The 9,346-nt window shown below is 50.2% G+C and overlaps 2 pseudogenes across 2 annotated transcripts; both read left to right on the forward strand.

Moving 5' to 3' along the window:
- The first annotated feature begins 1,744 nt into the window (after positions 1-1,744).
- LOC147350136 (transcription initiation factor TFIID subunit 11 pseudogene) lies at positions 1,745-3,874 on the forward strand (annotated as a pseudogene). Its single transcript, XR_015149181.1, has one exon. The product of XR_015149181.1 is annotated as a transcription initiation factor TFIID subunit 11 pseudogene (transcript).
- LOC147350137 (transcription initiation factor TFIID subunit 11 pseudogene) lies at positions 3,014-8,213 on the forward strand (annotated as a pseudogene). Its single transcript, XR_015149077.1, has 2 exons — positions 3,014-3,187; positions 4,751-8,213. The product of XR_015149077.1 is annotated as a transcription initiation factor TFIID subunit 11 pseudogene (transcript).
- The last annotated feature ends 1,133 nt before the right edge of the window (positions 8,214-9,346 follow it).

The raw sequence follows: 9,346 nt of genomic DNA on the forward strand, positions 1-9,346 counted from the left end.
CAGAGCCAAGGTCACGCCAGGACACGGGGAGAAGTTGGTCAGGTGCATCAAAGGAAAGAGCCACAAACCCTGCTCCAACCTTGATCTGGGATGTTCCAGACTCCAGAAGTGTGAGAAAATACGCTGGCGTGGGTGATGCCATCCATGATGTGAGGTCTTGCAGAAGAAAGGCAAGTATAGTGAGGAAGTTGACTCTAGAAAGAAGGTGGTTATATGATCCTAAGGGGCATGTGTTCTTGTCCTGATTTTTAAGTTCTTGACTTTGGCCCAAAAGAGGCAACAGTGAGGGGCCCACAGGACAACCTGCTCCCAGAGGAATTTGCATTTGAAACTGATGGAAGTAAACAGCCACAATTCCCGACATGGTATTGGGAAGAAAGGTCAATGAATCATGCTTGATACCTCCAGACACAAGATAAGGAAGTCAGTCATCAGATCAAGATCAGAACAGCAAACAGAATTTCAGAGGCATGACTACAAAGGGAAAGGAACCGACCATGAAATGGTCAGAGATCTCAGCCAGTCTTTGCTCCAATGGGCTGGTGGGCCTACCATGCCCCAGGTCAGGCTAAGAGACCAGTCTCTTAACGCTCAGGCTTTCTTTCACCCTGTTCCTTTTCCCTACGTGAGCAGGACTAACCGTGTCTGCACTCAAAGGAAGTGAGTCATCAGGCCAGGTCCGGAAGGGCGGGTTGAACTCCAAAGGCATACTTACCATTGGAAAGGAACCAATGGGGAAATGGCCACAGATCTCAGCCGTCCCAGGATAGGGACACCGGGAAGAAACTTAAGCCCTGGCGACCCTGAAAACCTCTACCGAGGGCAGGGATGTGGGCAGACGATTGGACCAGGCGGAGCAGAGAGCAGGTGGAGGTCAGAAACAGACCATTCCTTCCCGGCGTGGCTGTACTGGGGGATGCGTACCTCGACTCGGGAGGCTTTGTGAATCTCCATGAAATAGCGCTCAGGGAGGGCGATTCCTCATGGAAGTGATGGACCTTGCAGGAAGAGGATGTGTAGAGGTGGCTTCTTCCCGAAGTGAACGTCTGTACCTCACCCACCCCCACCACAGCCACCCTACTTCTGGGTTGGATGACTTGGTGAGGATGGTAGGGGAACGCTCGCCTGGGCAGGGAGTGGATTTGTGTGGCTGGCGTTGGGGAATACGAGGGAGAGAAGCAAGAGGGTGTTGAGAGGGGAAAGGAGTGCGAGGGGATCTGATTGCTTTTGCCTCTAGGCAAATTGAAGAGCATTTCCAAACCAAGGTGGAAGCCTCCCCCGTAGGCCCGCCGACCTATTTTCAAATCTGTGCCTTGGGGGAGAGGATGGTCTGGGGCCACCCTGAAATGGCAAGAAAGTCTCCCAGAGTAGTGAACTCTCTGGGCTTTCTGGATTAGCCATCACCCCACAAGACAGCCAGCCTGTTCTGAGGAGCAGCGGAGAGAGGACTTGGGCTCTTGGGCTGGCTCCTGGAAGGCTTTCAAAAGGCAGCTTTGAGAGAACAGGTCTTCTGAGGACATGTCTACATTTCCATTGTGGCTCAAGATGAACGGTTCAGAAACTGAGGCAGGAAGAATCCTGCGAGACTGCCAGCAGTCTGCCCCAGCATGCGGCCCTGGGAGGTAGACCTTGGCCCCGCCCCTTGCCTGGGGCAGTAGGAGGAGCCCCCCCCCCCCCCCCCCCCGCTGTGCGGGGGATACTGAGCCTTCATCTGACTTCCGGGTGGGCGTGGCTTCAGGCCTAGCCTTATATAAAGGGGCTGGTCCCAGGCCCGTTTCAGGCGGATCCTGCCTCTGAGGGGATTGCTGCTGAGTGTGTTTCTCTGCCTCGGACTCTGCATCAGGAAGGGCACAGGGCTCTAGCTTTCTGAGCTAAGGTCTTTGACCCAGCGCCGGGATGGACAAGGCCAGGGCGTGGCTCCCGGACCAAGGTCCGAACTTGGATGTGTCGCGGGAGGCACCAGGCGTGCCACTGGGACCGGAACCCAGCAACCCAGGCCGAATCTTGCCGCGGGACCCAGCCCAGAATGCCAGGAAAGCCTCTGACGAGGAAGGCGGTGAGCCGGTGCATCAGGACTGCCCACAGCCAAGGGCAGGTGAAGAGGCGGACTCCTCCTCACGTTCCCCTGTGGCCAAGAGACGGAAAGTGGACACCGAGGGCAAGAGAGGCAGGCAACGGGAAGTGGATGAAGAGGAGGCCCAGAAGATGAGAACCCTCGTGGCTGCTATGAGCAAGGAGCAGCTGAACCGTTACGAAGTGTTTCGCCGCTCAGCCTTCCCCAAATCCACCATCAAACATCTGATCCAGGCCGTGGCCGGCACGCCGGTATCCCAGAACGTGGTCATTGCCATGTCTGGAATGGCCAAGGTCTTCGTCGGGGAGGTGGTGGAAGAGGCCTTAGACGTGTGTGAGAAGTGGGGCGAGAAGCCCCCACTCCAACCCAAGCATCTGAGGGAGGCTGTTCGCAGGCTACGCGAAAAGGGGCAGATGCCCAGCACTAAGCACAAGATCCTCTTCTTCTAGACCTGAGCCCGGAAGGGCCTGTTCCTGAGCAACCTGGCCCTCCGGCCGACCAGCCTCTTAACCCTCAGGCTTTATTTCACTGTGTTCCCCATACGGCACCCCTGCCCCATCCCCGAGGCAGCTCCTGCATCCCGTGGACATTGCCACCAGGATGGGACATAACCAGGATGGATCAACTGCCTCAAAGGGGAGAGAAGACATCCAGCACAACTTGAGCTATTCCTTTGAAAAGACCAGTAACACGCAGAAACATCTCTCACCCGGAGACATATTGGGGAGAGACCCGAGACCCAGAGTCTAATTCTTTGAGAGACACGACCTGCCAGAACTCACCTGTGAGAACAGACCCCTGAAATGGCGCCTGCCTGTCTACCGGAGAAGCTGAATCCATACACTGTAACCACGCCTGATCGGGAACACCAGGCTCTGGTGGATTCACTTAGGGAATTCTAGCAAAGCCATCCAGCTGACATATGAGCACCTCTGTGATATGCCGTCCAGGAGCCGGAAGCCCAGGGAATTCTTTCAAAGTCACTACGGGAGTGAAGCCTTGGTGTTCCTCGGCAGAGGCAAGGCCTTCCCAGAGGACACCAGACGACGATCTCTCACGCGGAGAGACGCCAGTGCGCTTCAGTGCCTTTCAGCCAACCACGTCTGGCCGTGGGCAAGACGAAGCCTAGGCCTCTGGAAGTAATGGGTTGTTTCCCAGGCGCCTGGGGCTGGCTCGGCCTTCAAAGGCCAGGGGATGGGATCCCTGAGCCATCCGCGGTCCCGGAAGGAAACCTCACAGAATCCTTCCATGGGTGGGGTGAAGGTGGGGGTGAGGGTCGGGGTGAGATCCCAGCCTTTGACCAAGTCACCCACTCACCAACTCCTGATCACATTTGGGCAGGTGGGGCCAGGCGACTGGATCAGGACCCTCTTGCAAAGAACCAGAGCTAAGAGCCTTGTACCAGAAAGGTGAGGAAGCAGTGAAGCGCTCCCAGGTAGATCCAGGAAGAGGCAAGCCTCTGTCCTGTCCACACGCGGTTGCTCCATTGGGCCGGAGGGCCTACCTCATGCCCCAGGTCATTTCAAGTCAAGAGAGGGAGTCCAGGAGTTCAGATCTGGAAGAAAGCCTCCTGTCTTTGGGGGATGGCTGATCAGAAAGTCAGGGCCCCATGGACCTTCATTCCCCTGGCCTCTTCATTCCCATGGGGACCCTTCTACCCTGAGTTTCTCTCAAATGGGGTGTGGGCCCACAGGGCATGCTGTGCATACAGGACTCCTACCTCGAATCTGCCTTCCAAAGTGCTGGAAGTCAGCAGCAACCAAACGCCCCTCCAAGGGATGGGGATGAAAGGTGAATGGATCATGTGTGGCAACTGCTTAAGCAGGACTAGTACCGTCCGCCCTCAAAGGAAGTGAGTAATCAGGTCAAGTCCGGAAGTGAGTAATCAGGTCAAGTCCGGAAGGGCGGGTTGAACTCCAAAGGCATACTTACCACGGGAAAAGAACCAATGGGGAAATGGCCACAGATCTCAGCCGTCCCAGGATAGGGACACTGGGGAGAGACTTAAGCCCTGGTGACCCTGAAAACCTCTACCGAGGCCAGGGATTCAGACGGAGGAAGGGTGGACCACGCAGAGCAGAGAGCAGGTGGAGAGGCAGGAGGAGAGTAGGCCCGCCGACCTATTTTCATGCCTGTGCCTTGGGGGAGAGGATGGTCTGGGGCCACCCTGAAATGGCAAGAAAGTCTCCCAGAGTAGTGAACTCTCTGGGCTTTCTGGATTAGCCATCACCCCACAAGCCAGCCAGCCTGTTCTGAGGAGCAGCGGAGAGAGGATTTGGGCTTTTGGGCTGCCTGCTGGAAAGCTTTCAAGAGGCAGCTTTGAGAGACAGGTCTTCTGAGGACACGTCTAGATTTCCATCGTGGCCTAAGTTGAAGGGTTCAGAAACTCGGGAGACTGCTGGGGCTGGCCCCCTGCCGCCCAGGGCGGTACACCCCGGCTCCGCCCCTTGCCTGGGGCAGTGGGAGGGGCCTATTCCCCCGCTGTGCAGGGTTGGCTGAGGAGATTAGCCGACTTTCAGGCAGGCGTGGCTTCAGGGCCCCAGACCCTCATATACAGGGGCTCGGCCCAGGCATGTCTTAGGCAGATCCTTGTTTTGCGGATGCTGAGGCTGAGGGTGTTTCTTTCCCGCTGATTTTGCCTCAGGGAGGACCCAGAGCCGGAGCTTTCTGAGCTAGGGGACTTGGTACCAGCGCTGGGATGGAGAAGGCCAGCGTGTCTGGGAAGCACCAGGCGTACCCCCAGGCTCGGACCCCAGCTACCCAGACCGTATCCTGCTGCAGGACCCAACCCAGGAAGCCAGGGAGTCTTCTGACGAAGAAGGTGGGGAGCTCAGGCGTCAGGACTACCCGCAGCCAAGAGCAGGTGAAAAGGCGGACTCCTCCTCATGTCCTCTGCGGCCAAGAGACAAAAAGTGGACACGGAGGGCAAGAAAGCCAGGCAATGGGAAGTGGATGAAGAGGAGGCCCAGAAGATGAGAACTGTCGTGGCTGTTATGAGGGAGCAGTTGAACTGTTACGAAGTGTGTTGCCGCTCAGGCTTCCCCAAGGCCACTATCCAACATCTGAACCAGGCAGTGGCTGGCACGCCGGTGTCCCGATTTTAATCATAGCCATGTCCGGAATGGCCAAGGTCTTCTTCGGGGAGGTGGTGGAAGAGGCCCTGTTCCTGTTTGAGAAGTGAAGCAAGACGCCCCCACTCCAACCCAAGCATCTGAGGGAGCCTGCATTCGCAGGCTAGGCGAAAAGATGCAGATGCCCAGCACCAAGCACAAGAACGTCCTCTTCTTCTAGGCCTGAGTCCGGAAGGGCCTATTTCCGAGGAACCAGGCCCCTGGCTCACCAGCCTCTTAACCCTCAGGCTTTCATTCCACCCATGTCTCCCACTTCTCATCCATCCCTGAGGCAATTTCCATACCCAGTAACCTTTAGTTTGCCCAAAGAATGAAACAGTGTGTGTGCTCACAGGAGAAACTATGAGCACACCTAGGTTCGGTGCTAGAATGTTTCAAATTTTGGAATCATTTGTTACCTGATGCATCCTGGGGCATCAGGAAGAAAGATCATTAAACCAGGGAGTGGTATGTCCTGACCGGGTTTTAGGAGACAAGTAGTGTGGGCCCTCGGAGGAAATGAGTCGTCTGGTCAAGGTGAGATCTGCTTGTTAAGTTCCAAAGGCAAACGTTCAAAGGTAACTAAACCAGTCTGTGGTTGCAGACACCCCATTGCTGTCCCTGGCAAACTTGCATGTTAGTCATGTTCACAGCCTGAACAATCCTTTTTCATGGTTGCCTGCATGACCATTTCATCAGAATTATTGTGCTCTCATCTTTTTCTGAGTTGCATGGAAAATGACCTATGTAGAGAGTCTTGTTTTGGATGGTGAAGACACTTTGTAGCTCTATTTTCCCTCATGGAAGTACAATATAATACAGAACAGTAGAAAGTCCTCTAACGTTAGTGCTTAGTTGGAACTGAATGGTGCTCAGAACCATGGCTTTTCACATAGTTTGCCTTGGATGGAGGAGGCAGTTGAACTGAACTGGGCTTTGCTTTTTTTCTCTGCAACATTTCTGCTACCGCATTAGTTCTACCTATTTGCTGAATATAATCCAAATAATAAAGAAATATGAATGGGTATATGATATAGGGTTAGAAAGCAGACTCAATGGGAGCAAGGAAAGACCTTTATACTGGTGTTTCAAAGACTGAGACTGGCATGAAGAGTCACTATCTTCCTTAATATAGTGGCCAAGAAAAAGTACATATTTCTTTTAGCTCTGGAAGTGCAAATTACCAAATTCCTTTTGTGCAGATTTTAAAACATGAAGTTGATTATTATTATTATTTTCTGATGTAATCCATACAGCTTCCATCTACTCAAACAAATGTTTTAGACCATTAATATTTATCTCTTGCCTACAAATCTGTCCTTATTTGAAGAAACATCTGTTGATTATTTGCCAAGACTAATAACTTCAGATATGCAGATGACACCACCCTTATGGCAGAAAGTGAAGAGGAACTAAAAAGCCTCTTGATGAAAGTGAAAGTGGAGAATGAAAACGTTGGCTTAAAGCTCAACATTCAGAAGGGGAAGATCATGGCATCTGGTCCCATCACTTCATGGGAAATAGAAAAACAGTGGAAACAGTGTCAGACTTTATTTTTTGGGACTCCAAAATCACTGCAGATGGTGATTGCAGCCATGAAATTAAAAGACGCTTACTCCTTGCAAGAAAAGTTATGACCAACCTAGATGGCATATTCAAAAGCAGAGACATTACTTTGCCAACAAAGGTCTGTCTAGTCAAGGCTATGGTTTTTCCAGTGGTCATGTATGGATGTGAGAGTTGGACTGTGAGGAAAGCTGAGCGCTGAAGAATTGATGCTTTTGAATTGTGGTGTTGGAAAAGACTCTTGAGAGTCCCTTGGACTGCAAGGAGATCCAGCCAGTCCATTCTGAAGGAGATCAGCCCTGGGATTTCTTTGGAAGGAATGATGCTAAAGCTGAAACTCCAGTACTTTGGCCACCTCATGTGAAGAGTTGACTCATTGGAAAAGACTCTGATGCTGGGAGGGATTGGGGGCAGGAGGAGAATGGGACGACAAAGGATGAGATGGCTGGATGGTATCACTGACTCGATGGATGTGAGTCTGAGTGAACTCCAGGAGTTGGTGATGGACAGGGAGGCCTGGCGTGCTGCGATTCATGGGGTGGCAAAGAGTCGGACACGACTGAGCAACTGAACTGAACTGAACTGAAGCACTGAGAATACAATATAAATAAAATATGGTTAAATAATGATTTACTATATTCAAGTAGCATGTAAAAGATAAATTGCATATTTGATTTTGTGGGTGAAGTCAGAAGAGTCAAAGACTGAAAGGTAGAGAAAGGGGAGATAATACAAAAGAATGTTCCAGTAAAGAGAAAGAGAGCATGTATAGTCATAGCACAGTGTGTGGGAGTGGTCAAACCAGTCAATTTTAAGGGAAACCAACCCTGAATACTCATTGGAGGAACTGCTGCTGAAGCTCCAGTATTTTCATCACCTGATGGAAACAACCCACTCATTGGAAAAGACCCTGATGCTAGGAAAGATTGAAGGCAGAAGGAGAAGTGGGCATCAGAGGATGAGAAGGCTGGATGGCATCACTGATGCAATGAACATTAACTTGGGAAAGCTTTAGGAGATGGTGAGGGACAGGAGGGCCTGGTGTGCTGCAGTCCATGGGGTTGCAAAGAAACATGACTGGGCAATTGAACAACAACAAAAGGTGATGAGCTTGGATGACCCTCGTTATTTCAGCCTTGACAACCTCTCCAACCTCTGTCATCTGCTACAGTTTCCCTCAAATGCAGGCATTTTTTCAGTCTCAGGAGTCTTCTCACTTTGAAGCATTCATATATGCTGCATTTCTGTCTGAAAAGTTTATTTCACCTGACTCTTCTTTCTTGCCTTTGTCCACACATAATCATACTTGGAAATCTGCTTCCTCTCATTTCCCAGATTAAGTTCAATTCAGAAAGACCTTCCTTACACCTCTGACCTACTTAAAAATTGTGGGCTTCCACTTGTTATCCTTATTTTAATTTTTTTTGCATGATATTTGTCACAACTTAGAAGTATATAAATGATTTATAATGTACATAATCTATCATTATTTTTGTTATCTTGGTTTTTGCTTTCCTCGTTGACTTAAAATTCCAAATCAAGTTCCTAGAATGTTTTTAGTCTCCTCAGTGTATTTCAGAATTCTATTAGTATTACTCTCTTCAGATTCTGGTGCCCAGAGGAGAAATCAAGTTTAAGTATGAAATTTAGGATTATGTTTATAAAGATAAAATTTTAAATCCAGGAGAAGGGGCGAAATCACCTAGGAAGAAAATAAAAGGGTCAAGAGAACTCATGACATAGCTTGAGATCATGTAGGCTCTAGTGGGAGATGGGTGAGGTCCAGCTTGGATATTAACTGGCTAACAAGCCAGGATGTCTTAACCTGATTCGATTTCTTCTCTGTGATCTAGACTAGCACATCAAAAACTCTTATCTAATAATCACGTCTGCTTGTCAAAAAGGTACCTCAATATCCATGTGTCCGAAGCTCAATTCCTGGTCTTCTCACCAAATAAATTTTTTCCTCCCTTTGTGTCCTTCTTACCACACAGTCACTATGCCAGTCAGAAATGTGGGTTATTTTTGACTCCTCTTTTTCTGTCATCTCTATTCATACATTCAGTTCAGTTCAGTTCAGTTGCTCAGTCGTGTCCAACTCTTTGCGACCCCATGAATTGCAGGACACCAAACCTCCCTGTCCATCACCAACTCCCGGAGTTCACTCAAACTCACATCCATTGAGTCGGTGATGCCATCCAGTCATCTCATCCTCTGTCGTCCCCTTCTCCTGCCCCCGATCCCTCCCAGCATCAGTCTTTTCCAATGAACCAAATGTGATAGCATTTTGAAGCCTGTATAAAAAGTATCTGACAGAGAAATTATTTAGTTTGGATAACCAGGTCTGTCTTTCCTGAAGAAATAGTTTTTGACCTGAAATTGAAAGAATTATTTTCCTCATTTGAATGGAAGAATGGGGAAGAAGGAAAGAGTCTCTAGAGAACCGAACAGTAGCCTTGAGTAACATGCATAGTTGAGAGAAGGGGACCTCAACATGACTACAACAGAGGGAACAAGAAAAGGGTGTTATATGGGAGGAGGTGGAGAAATTCTGATTGTAAAAATTCTGATTTTAAATGCAATAGGGCACAAGTGA

The sequence above is a fragment of the Bos grunniens genome, chromosome 20, assembly GCF_055505025.1.
Source record: "Bos grunniens cultivar Pamir isolate PY7600 chromosome 20, Bosgru_T2T1.0, whole genome shotgun sequence".
NCBI lineage: Eukaryota > Metazoa > Chordata > Mammalia > Artiodactyla > Bovidae > Bos > Bos grunniens.